The sequence below is a fragment of the Phocoena phocoena genome, chromosome 18 (assembly GCF_963924675.1).
Source record: "Phocoena phocoena chromosome 18, mPhoPho1.1, whole genome shotgun sequence".
Classification (NCBI taxonomy): Eukaryota; Metazoa; Chordata; class Mammalia; order Artiodactyla; family Phocoenidae; genus Phocoena; species Phocoena phocoena.
Window position 1 is genome coordinate 1252305 of NC_089236.1, and position 12469 is coordinate 1264773.

Sequence of the window (12469 nt, forward strand, 5' to 3'; positions counted from 1 at the left end):
CTAAAACTCTGTGTAGAACTCAGGATAAATTATTACTGGCGTAGGCACAGGCGAGTCTATTCTGTATGTATATTCCAGAGTAAAGGAAATCAAACCACCAAACACATTTGCAGAAGAGCATTTCTCTATATATTCTTACTATTATATTCAACAGTATCTCTGTTTTTGTTTCAGCTGTGATCATATAACCTCTTATTGCGAAGAAATGACTTGCAACATCTATTTATATCTATTTAGTACAAATTACATGGGCCAGAAGAGAAACACGAAAAAAAAATCTGCTCAACAAAATTCAGATGATCTCTGGAAGTTATTTGTGGAAGATCAGAGCAGAGTAGCCAAACCCACCTATGGAGTTCTAAAGCCTCTAGGTGTGAATCCCCACTTATCCAAACAACTAGCCACTTCAATAGAAAACCCCCAAGCTGCCGAGATGATGCCCTGGGGCCACCTCTGCCTTGAACTGAAGCCTTCATCTTCAGTTCATCAGCTCTTTAAGGTCACAATTCTGGGGGAAAAACAACTAATTTAATTAGGAAGAAAACCTGCAGCTGTATTTAGGGCAACAATTTTATTTTCTTTCCCTAGCTTTAAACTATTTTTCATTCCAAGTACTAAAGCCTTCTTGAAATCGTCAAGGTGGATTCTAGTTATTTCTCCTTAATTAAAGTAAATAATAATTTAAAAAATACTCATAGATCCACTTATAAAGTGCATTATCTTAGTTTCTATATTGTTCCTCTGTTAATACCTATATACCTGGTGTATTTCACCTACATTATTTTACTAGTTCCTACGGACCCCAGATTAATTGGAAAAGACAGGTTTATTTGGAAAAAGTAATCCTTTATATTTTTATACAACAATCACTCTTTGGGTAAAAAAAGTGAAGTGATCCAAGAAAAAGCAACTCTATGGGAACAACCTTTTCTTGAAGTCCAGATCATAGCTGATGTGTGACTGTTTGGGACCCTGTGGGGCCTTCCCAGGACAGACAGACACACACACACACACACAAACACACACACCACACACCACACACACACCCACTCCCCCATCCCCGCTATGCCCTCCACCTGCCTCTTGTCTGTAGAGAAACCTTTGCCTCATAGGTCTTCCCCGAGTTCCAAAGAGTAAATTAATCAGAGAAGTGAGAAAATGCAGAAAGAAAGGAAAACAGTCAAGCAAGACAAAACGATAATAGTTTAGCCATTAAACAAAGTCAAGGACCTTTAGTTCCTCCTCCAGGGCTGTAGATCATATTCTGAGCCATGTTCTTTGAGCTCTTTTACAGATACTAAAACCCCCTCCGGGTGGGAGAAGTTAACTGCATGCTGCCCACAAGCACAGAGACCCCAGACCAATTGGAACCAGAAGGTTGATGATGTTGACTCCCAATTACCTCACCACCAACCAATGAGAAGAACGTCCACGAGCTGATCACGCCCTCCACAAGCCCCCTCCCTCCCCCTGTCTTTAAAAGGCCTTCCCTGAAAGCCATCGGGGAGTTTGGGTCTTTTGAGCGTTGAGCCGCCTGTTCTCCTTGCTTGGTGCCTGCAATTAAACACAATAAACACTGCCCTTTCCTCACCACAACCTGGGGGCAGTGGATTGGCTTTATCGCGCTGGGGCAAGCAGACCCAAGTTTGTTTTTGTAACGCCTGTGCTGCAGGTTAGCTGTCTGGACTAACTAGTAATATAATAAAAGGAAACCTACATGACTCTTCAGAACTCCACTCCTCACGTGAACTCAGGGGGCTGCCAGCCAGTAAATGGAGGCCTCAGCAGTGCGACACCAAAGCCCTTCCAGACCAACCAGGATGCGGAACAAGGTCTCACGTGGAGAAGTGAAGGACAGTCAGCAAAGGTCAATCGTGAACATCAGAAAACCTGGATAAGAAAATGTCACACAGCATCGATTTCTTCCTCAGACTTGGAAAAAAACAATCCCCTGTTACGAGAAAATCAATCAGCAGAAGTGACTTCTGCAGCGCCCACAGTCACGGATTGTCAGAGACAAACGTTTTAAGGTTCCTTTTATGAGGTAGGGAGAGTCTTCTCTTTTTATTTTTTCTCAAATAACCATTTTAACCTAGAAGCTATGAGGGAAAAGCTCAGGATTAGTTTTCTGAGTCTAGCAGGTAAACATCTAATTTTAAAAAATGGATCTGACCTACTGAAGTTTAGAGGAGGAGAAGGTTCCAGTTAGCACGACAACCTTTCCCCTGATTGGGTGTTTCAAAATAATTAACACATTAATGTTGTAGAGACACCTAGAAAGCGGTGACATTTCAAAAGCTTAAAGATGTTCACAAAGGACAGTCATGGAAAGAATAAATATAAATGACTAAAAAAGATACAAAAAAGCGTTTAAAGAAACTAATATTCTAACAACTGCTATTTTTTCCTATCAAATTGACACGTATTTAAAGCTAATGCCCCGACTTTGCACAGAGGTAAGGCAGAGAAGGTCTGTGTCAGCTCAGCCCCCGAAGCCCTTACTGGGGGTGGGGTGGGGGGATGTGGATTCGGGCGCTTTTGTGGCCTCATCTCTAGGATTAAGTTCGTTAAGAAACACAAAGCTTAGAACAGCGCTTGACACAAAGTAAAAGTTAAATAAATGTGAGCTGCTATCACGTGCATTAAATATCTCTAGGACGGACCAAAACCCAGCATCTGCGGTTGCCTCCGTGGGTGGGGTGGGATGCCCACGGCAGGTTCCCAAACTTTCTCACTTCACGGGTTCTTAGCATCTCTCTCAGGGCTTCTATGACAAAAGGACTGCCTAGCAGTTTGTTTATTAGGTAGTTCGTTCCAAACAGTTTAAGAAGTGTCTGTGTCCTAAAAACCTAGTAGCCATCTGGGAAAAAAATACAGTAAACTGAAAGAAAAATGCTATTTTAATTTCATTCTTAAGTAACCACCACTGCGAGTGGGATGTGTGGGCCTGTCGGGCACTGCACAGCTCCTCAAATCCTGGCACAAGACCAGACGCTGCCGCCACCTTTGTTTCCCATTCCACAGTGACTTTCACCAGGAGCTTGCTTTTTATCAAGGCACCCGTAAAACCCCAGCTTTGCAAAGATGTATGTCATTGCGAGGAATGTAGTGTAGGTGCTGTGGAAACTGTGAGCCACCTTGGCTTGTAGGTAGAGTCTAGCCAACCAACATCACTGTCTCCCTGAGAAGCTGAAACCCCCCTCGTTGCCCCTGTGGGTGGGCGGCACGTGGGCACCTCGGCACACAGTTTGAGAACCACAGCGACACATCCTTTTATGACTTTCCAACCTGGGCGACTCAATCCTTTGGAACAGCACATGTTTATCTCCACCCTCACCTCCAAGAACTTTGTCCAAAATCAAACTACCGCTTCCCACTGGGCAACCAGTCCCTTAGAGACATTCTGGGCAGACGCCTTGACTTTTGGTGCATTCTGCATAAGTGCTTTGGTGCCTGAAGTGGGAGTCGAGGAGGTGTGCATCAGCCCCCTTTTTCCTCCTTCCTGGCATCTCTGATGGAGAAAGAAAGAAGTGTGTGGGAGACCGAGGGTTCCTTCTGTGACCCCCGTCAGGTGCAGATCGAGATATGAAGCTCATAAAACTGTATAAAAGGTTGGGGACCCTCACGTAGTAACACAGAAACGGCTCACACAGGTGAGGGGCCTGGACCTGGAACCTGACTCCTCATGGTAAGTCCCCCACTCCCGCCGGTAACCCCCTGCCCTCGGGCTGACGCTGAGGGACCCGAGCCCTGTGGGTGGCCCTCCCCGCGCAGGGGCTGCACGGGTCCCAGGCCGGCCGCTGGAGGGGCCGGAGGAGTGAGGCCCGGGGTCAGGCTGCTGCTTGCCCTGGGACCCGATCTCCCACGTACCTTCTCGAGCTGGCTGCCTGGGGTCTGCTTGTCACCCACGGCCTCGACTCCACCCAAGGGAGGGGTTGGCCCCAAGGCCAGCTGGGAGCTGCTCCCCTTCCCGCCCTGAACCTTCACCTCTCCCCAGCTTTCCTTCTCCCACTGGGGTGACACAGGGTTCCCGACGGGCAACAGCTCTGGCTGAGCCGACGCCCGTCCCGTGAAGAGGTCTCCGATGCCAGGAGTGAGAGGGTCTGGAGGGCTGACTGGTGGCAACTGGGCCGCCACCCTGCACGCCTCAGGAAGCCCGGGTGTCCCCAGGCTCCCTGAATGGAACGTGTAGATCTTACCAACCTCCGGCCAAGCCTTTGAGCCTGGAATGAAGGAAAAGCCCACAGGAAACATCACGTCGTACATTTATTCAAAATACAGAAATGAGGGACTTCCCTGGCGGTCCAGGGGGTAAGACTCCGCGCTCCCAATGCAGGGGGCCTGGGTTTGATCCCTGGTCAGGGAACTAGATCCCGCACATCGCAACTAAAGATACTGCATGCCGCAACTAAGACCCGGAACAGCCAAATAAATAACATAAATAAATGTTTTTAACTTAAAGACTAAGAGAACCTTCACAAACGGTATTAAGAGCTAACGCTCCCACGGGGTGTAAGTTAGCACACCCCTTCCAGAAAATCCACTCGGAAATGTCTGAAGGGTATAATGAGAGATGCAGAAAAGACTTGTGTACAAAGACATGCATTTGTTAAAAAGAAACTGTTTCTTTTCTCTCAAGCGTATTTCTGTTTCCTGTGGAAGAACAGCGTGAGACCGCCGGGTGGTCGCTCCTCCCACGGGGCGGCCTGACCAGGGGAAGCAGCGCGCCGTCCCCAGCGGGGCGCCGTGGGGAGGTACGCAAAGCACCTGCCCCTCCGGACCAGACGTGGTTTCGGGCGACTAGCACAAAGCACCCACCCGGGAGCTGGTGGAAGAGGTGCACCCACCACACAAAGCACCCACCCGGGAGCTGGTGGAAGAGGTGCACCCAACACACAAAGCACCCACTGGGAGCTGGTGGAAGAGGTGCACCCACCACACGGAGCCACCCTGGCTCAGGAGGAGACAGGTACACACCTGGGGAGGGGGGAGTGCTGAAGATGTGGGTTCTGGCCTTAAGGGGGCGTGTAAAGGTCGGCTGTGAAAGTAGAGAAATGGGCTTTTGCAGGGAGGGGACTCAACGTGGGACAGACGGGGGAGGGGAGGGACCAACGGGAATCCGTGTGTCATCACCCAAGGCCTGGGACCTGGTCCAGGATACTTGTCCAGAAGGGGCACCACCGCCTCGACCGTGAGGGCAGAGTCAAGAAGCAGAGGGGCTTCAGGCTGGGACCCATCCGGGCTGGAGGCCCCGCTTTGACCTTGCATGAGCCACCAGAGGTGACTGCCGGGGTGAGGCCCCCTCAGCCAGCCCCCCACAGCGACCTGAGGCAGGCAGTGCCCTCCCTTGCAACGGACTGCCGCAAAGACAGGCCTGGCAAGCCAGGGGCCTCCTACCCCCGCCCCGGGGCAGGCTGTTAAGACCGCCCGCCTCTCCCTCTGCACACCACCTCCCCAGGTGGGAACAAAGACGGGAAATCGGGACTGACGGACGGCACGTGGCCGCGCGCGCAGACGCCGGGTTCACCCCTGGGTCTGCCTTTCTGAGCAGGCTGGGCTCATCGCCTTGCCTTGAAGAAACTGTCAGAAGCATTACCGCATCTTGGAGGAAGGAACACGCCCCTGGGATGAGTAAGTGCTGCACAGCTGCCCAGCCACTGTGACGTCACCTTTACAAGTAAAACGTTATTATCGCGTTACTGTCCTAGCTCAGTCTGGTCCTCAGGCAGCGTGGACAAACTTCGCAGACGAACACGATCCAGCACTTAAGTTCTACAGATGACAATGCAGTCTTCCCGAGATTTAGAAGCGAAATGCCAGACAGCACTGCTATTAGCAAACCTGTACTTCATCCTGCTATACCAGTGGAGGGAAAAACCCTCGTGTGCTGTGAACTGTGAACCGTGTGGAATTTTAGAGCGAAAAGTGCACTTAGACCCTAGAGCCCAGCCCCCATTTCTACCTTCTCACAATTAGGATGTAAAGGATCATGTTTTCATTGTAGGAAACTTAGAAATATACAGAAAATCTGAGTCCATCGATTCAACGCTCGTCTCATCCGGAAACACCCTCACACGCACACGCCCAGATAATGTTTCATCTGCGCAGGCCATGGCTGGTCGAGCTGACACATAAAACTAACCACCACGGGGCTGTTTATTTTGAAGAACGCATGTCTCCTTTGAACAGAGTCTTTGAGAAGGACACGCAGTCTGGAGCCTTGGCTGGGAGCACAGAGGTGACACGTGTTCGCTCTCCCAGGCAGGTCTCCCTGTCCTTGGTTTCCTCAGCTGAACGGTGAATTGCCAGTATTTGCCATCTTTCAGGTTTGTGACAAAGTTTATCTCTTTGTTTATTTATTTATTTATTAAATTGTCTTCTCTTTATTTAACTATTTTTTCTTTACTTTTTGGCTGCGGCCTGCGGGATCTTAGTTCCCCAACCGGGGATCAAACCCACACCCCGTGCACTGGAAGGCAAAGTCTTAACCACTGGGCCGCCAGGGAAGTCCCTCCCCGTGACCAATTTTAAATGAGATCATAGGCATGAAAATAAGCTGAAAAACACCATCCAGTGTAAACTGTTACTTCTCTGTGGGACCAACAGAAAGTACGCTCTTGTGATGGACACTGGGAAGGCAGATTTGGAGAGGCTTCCTGACACAAAAAGGGATCAGCAGTTAGGTTAATAGCTGAAAACTAGTTTTTCTATTTTGTGTAGATATTTAAGAAACTTTAAAAAAATATTCCATAAAAATCACTTCTCAGTGAATCACTTCTCAGCTGTACTCATTTACTAAAGCTGCTTTAGACTCTGTCCCGTGCTCCCACGCCCCTGAATTGCAAATTTCTTACTACAAAAGAGAGCTTATTCTATAAACGCCCTTTCAGAGTCATATGAGCTTGTTAAACACTGACTTTACAGAAACCCTTGAAGGCTTGAATAGCTTTAGAAATGACTTGGCTCTGCGCTGTCCTTTCACAGACGCACAGGCTGAGAGGGAACAGTTGTGTGACTTACCCAGGGCAGCACGGTTTGATGACAGCGATCTAATGCTTTAAAAGGTCATCAGTGCATCCTTTACCTGCAGTGTATCCCTTCATCTTTACCAGTAAAATCTCTGAAATAGACACCAGTATTAGCTCCATTTTACAGACAACAAGAGGCTCAGAGAGATTACGGTCATATTTAACAAGGGCGGCAGCCCTCCCTCAGACGCCAGGGTGGGAGGGGATCAACAGGTACTAATTTTCACTCATTTACTCAGCAGACACTTCAAGTGCTTCCTTCTGTGCCCAGTGGTACTGGGTCCTAGCGATGCCTCCAGGGAGCCTCGGAGGAGCCTTAGCCCTGACAACACAGGTGTGGCTCCCAGGCCAGAGGCACGCTCCCTGGCTGGGCTAGACCACGGGTGCCTTAGGCGGGCGTGCCCTCGCGGTGATGCCGGCAGGTGACCTGGTGTTCAGGGCACGCGGTAGATTTCGGGTGAAGGCCTGAAGGCAAGCACATTTCAGGTAAAGGAAAGAGGCAAAGGAGGGCCGAGTGCACAGGGATTCACGCGGGAGTGGCTTCGGGTGGCTGCCAGGCGGGAGGCGAGAGGGGAACCGGCCGGGCAGGGGCATCTAGCGTATCTGCATCACTTTGCAGATGCTTTTCATTTAATTCTCCCACTGGCACCGTTATCATTTTGTGCTCAGGAATTCAGGGCCCTGAGCCTCTGAGGTGTTTAGCAACTCATCCAGGTTAGGAAAAGCACCCAAGGTCACACAGCTTCAGACCCATCAGGAACTGAAAGTCAAGTCCATCCGAAGCCGAAGCTTCCCACGATTCCATCCCCCGCAGGCGAGGGGCCTGGGCTGGGCTGGCCAGGTTCTCCAGCGCTGCACCACCTTGTCTTGGGGCAACGGAAATCATGGAAGGTGCTTCATCAGGGAGATGATTCACTCAGACTGGGGCTGTGTCCGGGACGCGGGCACCAGCAGCTCACGTCCGGGCAGTGGTCTTGAGGGCCCCAAGGGGGTGGGGGAGGGCTGGTCCTCCACAGCCCCTCACGTCATTCCTTCGCGCAGAGAAATGAGGACAAGGACATGCTCTGGGCTGGAAGCCGTGGCTGAGTCCAGAGCTGGTGAGTGTCCTGGGAGATGCGGCAGGACCTCGGCCCAGCTCTGCCCTCAGTGTCCCCCCTGCTCCTGTCCTTTTGTTCGATGGTGACGGAACCAGTGCAGATTTGGTTGTTTTGGGGGGTTTTTTAATTTATTTTTGGCTGCCTTGGGTCTTCATTGCTGCGTGGGGGCTTTCTCTAGCTGCAGCGAGCGGGGGCTACTCTCTGTTGTAATGCGCGGACTTCTCATCGCGGTGGCTTCTCTTGTTGCAGAGCACGGGCTCTAGGCACACGGGCTTCAGTAGTTGTAGCACGTGGGCTCAGCAGTTGTGGCTCGCAGGCTCTAGAGCGCAGGCTCAGTAGTTGTGGTGCACGGGCTTAGTTGCTCTGCGGCATGTGGGATCTTCCTGGACCAGGGGTCGAACCCATGGCCCCTGCATTGGCAGGCGGATTCTTAACCACTGCGCCACCAGGGAAGTCCCTGCAGATTTGGGTTTTCTCAGCAGGAAGCTGGTGGCTGCATTCCATGATCGTGGTTGATTTTTCACTTTGTATTTGGGTAGATGAAAGTAAAAACATGTTTGTGTCTAAGCATTAACGATTTACTAATATTGACTTTGTGTGCACTCCCAGGCGGGGTTTATTTTGAAAGGAGACTCCATGCTACTGGGAGATAAAGCTTAAGATCAAAGAGTTCCCGGGGAGAAAAGAAGTGGCCGTGGCTCACAGGCTGGCTTAGAATTCAGAGCGCGGAAACTGAACGCCAGCATCTGGGCACGTGAAATCCCAGGAAGAAAAGGCCAGAAGACGGACCCCAGGGCCAGCCACCGCCCATGCCCAGTGCCCAGCATGTGCGGCCTTCCCAGGAGGGCTCTACCTGTGCCTGCAAGATGCACCTTCTGGATCTGAGGAACACAGCATTGCCTGGCTCCGCGGCACAGGGACAAACAGCCGTGGCTGGTGCCCTCGCTCCCCTGGGCTCCTTTTTCGGAGGGTTGTTCCCGTGTGGAGCAGTGTGTGATGGGGACGGGTCAGGGCGAACACAAATGACTGTCTCGTAGGTCCTGCTCAGAAGGAACATATAGGTAAACATATAGATAAAATACAACAAAAATACGAGTGCCTGCTATGTGCAAAAAGGCACAGGAAGTCAATGGAAGAGTAAGACATGTTCACTTTAGCAAAAATCACTAAACACAAAAATACTTTGACATGGATCACAGATCAAATATAAACGCTAAAGCTAAAAAGCTTCTAGAAGAGAACACAGGGGAATTTCTTCACGATCTTGAGGAAGGAAACGATTTCTTAAATAGAATAGCAAAAGCACTAACAATAAGAGAAAAAGAATACATTTGGCTTCATCAGAATTAAAACCTGCTCTTTAAAAGACACCATTAAGGAAATGGGATAAAATATTCTCAATACGTGTGTCTGACAAAGGACTTGCATCCAGATGGCATCCTTGTAAAGCAGTGTCTTGAGTTTTCATCTCGGCATGATGTAATCACTTCCCGTTATGGAAGGTGAGAATTTAGCTCCTTTTAAACCCTCTTCCCCTGATACCCAGGCATGCCCTTCCCACTCCCTTGTCTTCCTAATACACGTTGTCAGACTTTTGGACGTTTGGTTAAGTCAATATTACTACGACTATGTAAACGCTATCCCCAAACGAACCACACTATTCCTATAATCACTTTCACTTTTCCATACAACCTTTAGTTTTCCCTAGAATTAATAATTGGCTCGTGTTTTCCATTTGCTTAGTTTTTTATATCCTCAACCCAAACCCAATCCCAAACTGTTCTCCAAGTACCGAATCTCCTCTAAGGCAGGAGAAGGACCTCTTCCCAGCGAAGGCCACCCTAGACCCTCCGCTGGTCCCGAGCGAGCAGCCTGCCCCCCCCCGCACCTGGGGCACAGCTGTCACTTGGGACCCCTTCAGCAGCTCCCACTGAGCCCCTTCTTCATCCCCTTTGTCAGACCCGTTTCTTGGACCCCATGTCTGCTTCCAGCTTCCTGAAACAGAGGACATGGGAGGAAAACATTCTGAATTCTTGAATGTCTGAAATGTCTTTATTCTACCTTCACACTTGATTAATAGCTTGTCTGCAGATAGAGTTTAAGGTTGAAAACAATTATTTTCACAAAATGTGAAGGCCTTGTACCATTACCCTCTAACATCTAGAGCTGGTGTTACCTTCAAAGCCCTTCTGATTCTTGATCCTTTGTATATGGACTGTTGTATCTCTCCGAAGCTTGTAGCATTCTCTCTCTGTTCCAGACGTTCCGGAATATCTTATGATGCACATTTGTATGGGTCTATTTTTACCCACTGTTCTGGGCATTTCAGCTCCTTTCAATCTAAAAACATATCCTTCGGCTCTAGGTCATTTTCCTGAATTACTGAATTGAAGATTTCCTCAACTCCATTAACATATTTTTCTTTTTCTGAAACTGCCACAATTCAGATATAGACATGGACGTATCTTCTACGTTCCTTACATTTCCCTTTTATTTTCCATTTCTTCATTTTTTGGCTCTTTTTTTTCTGGGAGAGTTCCTTGACTTTACTGTCCAAACTTTCCACGGACTTTAATTTTTGCTATCATTGTTAATTTTCCAAAGACCTCCCTCTTGTCCTCTGAATGTTCCTTTTAAATATATTCTCTTCTTGTTTCAAGGCTGCAACACCTTCTCTTATCTCGAGAACATCAGTGACGGTTTGTCGAAGCTCTTCTTCTACAGTCTCATTCGGGCTCATTCTCGTCTGCGGCGTCCACGTCAGCCTCACATTACTCTTCAGAGGCTCCTATCCGAGGGCTGACCGTGGAAATGCTGATGGGAAGCTCTGCGTGTGCACGTGAAGCTGCCATGCGAGGTAACCCGGCCGGGCCCTCTACTTGGAGAACCTTGATATCAGTATCTTCCAGTCTTTTCCTCCTGGGCTGTTCAGAGGCCCCAGAGGAGACCACCAGTCTCCTGCCCAGAGGATGACAACCTCGTTGCCGGTATTCCGAGAGCTGAGTGCGAGAAGAGGGCTGAAGGAGTCAGGATGCACATATTCACTTCATAGCTCTGTCCCAAACCGTGCCTTGTAACCATAGCAACCCTCCAGCTTACCATCCTCAGAGAAAACTTTCCCGTCTTTTTCCAGTTGGGGGAAGGGCAGCCACTTGTCCGGCTAGAGTTGTGGAGATGATCTGGGTAACTTCTAAAACAGATTTTCAGCCAATCCTCTTTATTTTAGTAAGAACATTCAAGATAGACTGAATTCTGAGCCACAAAACACACTTTTATACTTTCAAAAAACAGAAATCATAGCTCTCAGACCTCAGTGGAATTAAACCTGGAATCAATAACAGAAAGATGTCTGGAAAATGCCAGAATACTGGGAGATTAAGCAGCACGCTTCTAAATAACACATGGGTCAAAGAAGAAATCTCAAGAAAATTTTAAAATATTTTAAACTAAAAGAAAATGAAAATACAGCTTATCAAAATTTGTGGAATGTGGCAGAAGCAGTGACAAGAGGGAAATTTATAGTATTGAATTCATATATTAGAAAAGAAGAAGAATATAAAATCAATAAACTAAACTTTCACCTTAGGAAACTAGAAAAAGAGCAATTAAATACAAAGTAAGCAGAAGAAAATAAATGATAAAGACGTAAGAGAGCAGAAACCACTGAAATTGAAAATAGGAAATCAGAAGAGAAAAATAAAACCAAAAGCCAGTTCACTGAAAAGATCAATAAAATCAATAAGCTTCTAGCCAGACTTATTAACAAAAAAAGAGAGAAAACACAAATTGCTAATATCAGAAATGCAGGAGGGGATTATCACCAGCCCATGAGCATTAAAAGGGTAAATCTGACAACCTAGATAAAATGGACCAGTTCTTTGAAACACAATAGCTGCCAAAACTCACACAAGAAGAAATAGATTTTAAAAAACAAACAAACAAGAAGGAGAAAAAGAAGAAACAGATCATCTGAATAGGCCTGTATCTACTAAGGAAATTAAGTCAATAATGAATAACCTTCCAAAACAGAAAGCACCAGGCCCACATGGGTTCACTGGTGAAGTCTGCCAAAAACTGAAGAAGAAATCATACCAATTCTCTATAATCTCTTCCAGAAGATAGAAGCCAAGGGAATATAACTTATTCTGTGAGGCCAGCATTACCCTAATACCCAAACCAGACAAAGATGTTACAAGAAAAGTACAGACCAATATCGCTCATGAACATAGATGCAAGATCTTCAACAAATATTAGCAAATCAAATCCAATAATGTATAAAAAGAATTATACACCACAACCAAGTGTGATTTGTCCCAGGTAAGAAAGGCTGGATCAACATTCAAA